Here is a 6087-nt window from a genome sequence, read left to right on the forward strand (position 1 = left end):
CACAATACCTTGTGGAATGAAAACAATCTGTCCAGATGGAAGTGTGGGGATTAAATCTTCACCAATATAACTAGAGATTCCAACCGCCGGAAAACCCATTGCGCCACGAACCGGGATACGGGCCCAACACAAATTACTGAATCTACGAGAACCTCTTGGAGAATCTACTCGAAACCATTCGGATTGACGATTCATTAATACTCCCTCCAGAAATTGCCTTGTTGGAATGAATCAGCCGCTTATATTGTTATTGGTCCCACCTCTACCCTACCCCCCCCCCCCCTCCCCGAATAGATGCAGATACAGATACAGCCGATGCTTCGACATCACTTCATTTTGAAAAGGATTCTTGGAAGGGATTCTGTTTCCGAGAAGTTTAGAACATTTTCCACTGTTTTGGTGCGTAGGTGGGGGTCGCTAAGATCTATATGTCTTAGCAACGATGGAACGATCCACGTCTCACTTATCCATAAGGGGAAAGTGAGATATAGATTGAGATGACGTTAAAGATTCCCAAGTGCTAAAACAAGTGCTCAAATAAAATAACCGCCGGTGAAGCTATGTGGAAAGAATATATCCGACCGAATCAAAAGCAAGAGTAGTAGTCGTAATTGATCGATCCTATGGAACAATTTCCGTGAGATAGTGTACAGAACAAGAAATTGTAGAATTTCGTCCCGTTCTATATAAATAAACAGAGATATCATTGTAATTGCCGGAAAGACCGAACCTACTAGGGGTACAGAAATGGAAGGTAAATAGGACGCTGTCGTAATGGAATCACCTCAAGTAAGAAAGATATGACACAGATAGATGTATCTATAATGACATTATATTGTTATTTTTATCTTTTATCCCCCAATGTCTAATAATAGTCTCCTTATCTCACGTAGAAAGGAAGTTTTTATACATTCGATATATCGAGACAGTTACTCGGAAATTGCTACGAAATCCATATTGTTTCCGGTAAGGTATCTGATTCCAGCTCCGATCAACTGACTCAATGAATCTGCAGACATCCGCGGTGTCTACTTCGTCGAATCAGGCGCACAGCAGAGTCCGAAATTATACCGATGGTTAATCTCGATTTCTTACTGAGGTATAATTGCATTGTGGCATAATTTGCATGGCGTGATATCAGAGAAGGATAGAAAAGTATTGTTACGACGGTTCGCTGAATAAATTCCTCTCATTGGAGAGGTAGAGAGATTAGTAGGACAACCCCGAATTGATAATTCCTAACTTGATTAATGAGAAGGAGGGAGAGTGATAGAAACGGGGGTTTAACCGAATGGGGGGAAAGGAGGTTCAATTCCTTTTACAAGGAGCTGAAGAATAAAGCTCAGATATCTCACTCGGAACACCTTTTAGAGGATTACGTGGAACAATTGAATCGGGTGATCCATGATCAAATAAAGATTCAGCTACTTGAAAGCCATCGGGTATCTTCTGACGCAGTGTTTGTTCAATCACCCTTTTCCCAGCAAATGCTATGTATGCTTTGGACTCAGCAATAATTACGTCCCCTAACGTACCAGAACTAGCAGTAACACCACCCGTAGTTGGATAGGTAGGAACCGATATATATAATAATCCCTTCTGAACCTGATGTATTTGTGGGACGGGAGGAATCTTAGCCATCTGCATCAGACTCAACGTCCCTTCTTGCGTACGTGCTCCGCCGGAAGCACAGATAATAACTAGTGGAAGGGATTGATCCGTGGCACATTCGATTGAGCGGGTAATCTTTTCACCTACCACAGAACCCATACTTCCCCCCGTGGATTGAAAGTCCGTAACACCAAGCGCAATAGGTGTCCCGTTTAGACATCCCACCCCTGTCTGAACAGCATCAGTTAAACCCGTTCGTTTCTGGGAGTTGATGATGCGACTTCCATGAGAATCCCCGTCAGAGAAACCTGGAACATCTTATGCAGTCATGTCTTCATCCATGGGAATCCAAGTGTCACGATCGATCGGAAGTTCGATTCTTTCTGTACTAGTCATTGGGGGGTGATAGCCGCACTCCTCACAAATATTTTTATTTTGTTTTGGGAATCTCACGTAAAGCATGTTACCGCAGTTGTCACACCGAGTCCACAACCCCCTGTCGGTATCAATGCTTATGTCTCTATTCCTTCCTCTCTCACTCAAAACGTAACCCTTTGTGGCTTTTTCGAGGAAAGCCCCGATCAATCCACCAAATTCGCGTTTATCTTCGAACCGATTTCTCACAGACATAGGAATTTCCTCATTCATTTCTTCTCCTTCGCTTCGGAGGTAAAAACAGTCGATTCTATTAGATTTCATTTCATCAATGAGATAGACACAGAGATGGAGAAATCATTTCTGAACTATCAGGATCAGCGTCTGTTCGGAATAGGCGTCGAATCGAGACTGACTCCGAATCCGATAACTAATTGGCAATTGACTGATCATCTATTTGATCAATCATATGTTAGAACCCCACAAATAATTATCCAATAACACTTCGTGGAAATAGTTGTGTCGTGTACTGAGAGGCACTGAATCATTTCCTTACTACTCGAGTCTCTGCAGCTCGTATTCCACCTCTCCTATGCAAATTGGGGGGGATTCGAACCCCCGTCCCCATGGATCGGAACCATGTGCTCTCATCCGCTGAGCTACCAACTCCGATCCGTGGCATATCGGGAGTATGGAGGGGAATGTTCCTTCTCCCTATACTCCCTGTTCGCCCCACGAATCCTACCGAATGAATGAGATTCCCGAATAGTTACGGAAATTACAATGTATCAATTGTGTCGAATTCAAATTTGATCTGTTTCCATACCTCGCAAGCAGCAGCCAATTCGGGACTCCACTTACTAGCTTCGCGGATAATCTCGTTACCTTCACGAGCAAGATCACGTCCCTCATTACGAGCTTGTACACAAGCCTCCAATGCAACTCGATTAGCTACGGCGCCTGGTGCGTTTCCCCAGGGGTGTCCCAAGGTTCCTCCGCCGAACTGTGAGACAGAATCATCTCCGAAGATTTCAGTTAGAGCGGGCATATGCCAGACATGGATACCTCCCGAGGCTACGGGAAATACACCTGGCATGGATACCCAATCCTGAGTGAAATATATACCACGGCTTCGGTCTTTCTCGATATAATCGTCGCGTAGCAAATCGACGAAACCCAGTGTGACTTCTCGTTCTCCCTCCAGTTTACCCACTACGGTCCCGGCGTGGATATGATCCCCGCCGGACATACGCAATGCTTTGGCTAGGACACGAAAATGGATACCGTGATTTCTCTGTCTATCGATAACAGCATGCATCGCGCGGTGGATATGAAGCAGTAGCCCATTATCTCGACAATAAAAGGCCAAGCTAGTATTTGCAGTGAAGCCTCCCGTCAAATAATCATGCATGACGATGGGTGCTCCCGATTCTCTAGCAAAGACTGCTCTTTTCATCATTTCCTCACACGTACCCGCAGTGGCATTTAGATAATGTCCTTTTATTTCGCCCGTTTCGGCCTGAGCCTTGAAAAGAGCTTCTGCCACAAACAGGAACCGGTCCCTCCAACGCATGAATGGTTGAGAATTTACGTTCTCATCATCCTTCGTAAAATCAAGTCCGCCACGGAGACATTCGTAAACAGCCCTGCCATAGTTTTTAGCAGATAAGCCCAATTTTGGCTTGATTGTACATCCCAGCAAGGGACGACCATATTTGTTCAGTTTATCCCTTTCGACTTGGATACCGTGAGGCGGCCCAATGAAAGTCTTGGAATAAGCAGGAGGAATTCTCAGATCCTCCAAACGTAGAGCTCGTGGGGCTTTAAATCCAAATACGTTACCTACAATGGAAGTGAACATATTGGTGACGGAACCCTCTTCAAATAGATCCAAAGGATAAGCTACATATGCGATATATTGATTCTCTTCCCCAGCAACGGGTTCGATGTCGTAGCATCGACCCTTGTAACGATCGAGACTAGTCAGTCCATCCGTCCACACAGTGGTCCACGTACCTGTGGAAGATTCTGCAGCTACTGCAGCTCCAGCTTCCTCAGGCGGTACCCCGGGTTGCGGAGTCATCCGGAAGGCTGCCAAGATGTCAGTATCTTTGGTCTCATAATCGGGAGTATAGTAAGTTAGTCGATAATCTTTAACACCAGCTTTGAACCCAATACCTGTTTTAGTCTCTGTTTGTGGTGACATGAGTCCCTCCTTACAATTCAATTAGTAAATCCTGCAAGGATGAGATCTGCTCGACATAGATGGAAGAATTCAACGTGAAGCGTGGAATAGGTCCTGATAGATTCGACTCGAGACGTTTGTCGAAACTCTACCTCAAGCATGGGACATTAGTATTTTATAATACGTCCCACATGTAATGCAACTGACTCTGGTTGTTTCGCACGGAAATTGCTTGAAGAATTAGATCGTAATACATCTCGATACATTGACTCGGGAATCTTTTCGTGGTTAGACTGGTCAGTAGAAGCAAAAAAGGGGATTGAATTCGATATCTGGTTCGCTTTGCGAATAGACGGGGGAAAAAAGGGGATTCGACGAATGAGATGTAGCAATCACATCTAACTAGATGGACCAACTCGTGGGTATCGCGCTCTTTTGCCTCCGACCCATATGTGGAGAGGAGGAAATCAAATCCTACAGTACCTGTCACCCATCTGGATGGATCGGAATCGACTTCCGAGGAAGCAAATGATATGTTTGAAAAAGGGGGAGAAGGGTGTGGAACTAGTAACTCCCCACCATCAACCAATTAGCAATGAAATGCCAGATGGTTCTGCCAATTCGACAATCAAATGAAGATAATACACCAAAACAGTTACGAAAACCAGTTCTTCTGCTTTTGGAATTTCTAAATCAGTGGAGAGAAATGTGGGATATATTACCCAGATCATTGGACCAGTATCGGATGTGTCTTTCCCTCCAGGTAAAATGCCCAATATCTACAACTCTTCGATGGTTAAGGGGAAAAACCCGGCGGGTCAAGAGATTAATGTTACTCGTGAGGTGCAACAATTACCGGGTAATAATGAAGTCAGAGCCGTAGCTATGAGTGCTACAGATGGTCTGATGAGAGGTATGGGCGTCGTCGATACAGGAGCTCCTCTCAGTGTTCCTGTTGGTGAAATTACTCCTGGTTGAATCTCTAATGTCCCTGGTGAACCCGTCGATGACTTGGGTCCCGTAGATATTGGTACGACGTCCCCCATTCATAGATCCGCTCCGGCATTTACGCAGTTGGATACTAAATTATCTATATTTGAGACGGGGATTAAAGTCGCGGATCTTTTGGCTCCCTATCGTCGAGGAGGAAAGATTGGATCATTTGGAGGAGCTGGAGTGGGAAAAACGGTTCCTATCACGGAATCAATTAACAACATCGCCAAGGCTCACGGAGGTGTATCTGTATTTGGTGGGGTGGGGGAACGCACCCGTGAGGGTAATGATCTTTACATGGAAACGAAGGAATCGAAAGTTATTAATGAACAAGATATATCAGAATCGAAGGTGGCTCCAGTTCATGGTCAGATGAATGAACCACCAGGAGCTCGTATGAGAGTTGGTTCAACTGCTCTGACAATGGCTGAATATTTCCGAGATGTGAACAAGCAAGATGTCCTTTTATCTATCGACAACATATTTCGTTTTGTCCAAGCAGGATCAGAAGTTTCTGCTTTATTGGGTAGAATGCCTTCCGCCGTGGGTCATCAACCAACTCTTAGTACAGAAACGGGATCCCCACAAGAGAGAATTACTTCTACCAAGGAAGGATCGATAACTTCTATTCAAGCTGTTTATGTACCTGCAGATGATTCGACTGACCCAGCTCCTGCTACAACATTTGCACACCCAGATGCTACCACTGTGCTTTCGAGAGGACTAGCAGCTAAAGGTATTTATCCGGCTGTAGATCCCTTGGATTCGACTTCAACCATGTTACAACCCTGGATTGTGGGTGAAGAGCATTACGAAACCGCACAAGGGGTTAAACAGACTTTACAGCGTTATAAGGAATTGCAAGATATTATAGCTATTCCCGGACTGGATGAATCGTCAGAAGAGGACCGTCTAACGGTAGC

General features: G+C 44.8%; 1 non-coding gene across 1 annotated transcript; it reads right to left on the reverse strand.

The window, feature by feature from the left end:
* Positions 1–2581: 2581 nt before the first annotated feature.
* TRNAR-CCG (transfer RNA arginine (anticodon CCG)) lies at positions 2582–2655 on the reverse strand. Its single transcript has one exon. It is a non-coding gene; the product is annotated as a tRNA-Arg (tRNA).
* Between the last annotated feature and the right edge of the window lie 3432 nt (positions 2656–6087).

The sequence above is a fragment of the Dipteris shenzhenensis genome, unplaced genomic scaffold, assembly GCF_047967505.1.
Source record: "Dipteris shenzhenensis isolate YYH24624 ecotype China unplaced genomic scaffold, Dip_SZ_1.0 scaf0252, whole genome shotgun sequence".
Classification (NCBI taxonomy): Eukaryota; Viridiplantae; Streptophyta; class Polypodiopsida; order Gleicheniales; family Dipteridaceae; genus Dipteris; species Dipteris shenzhenensis.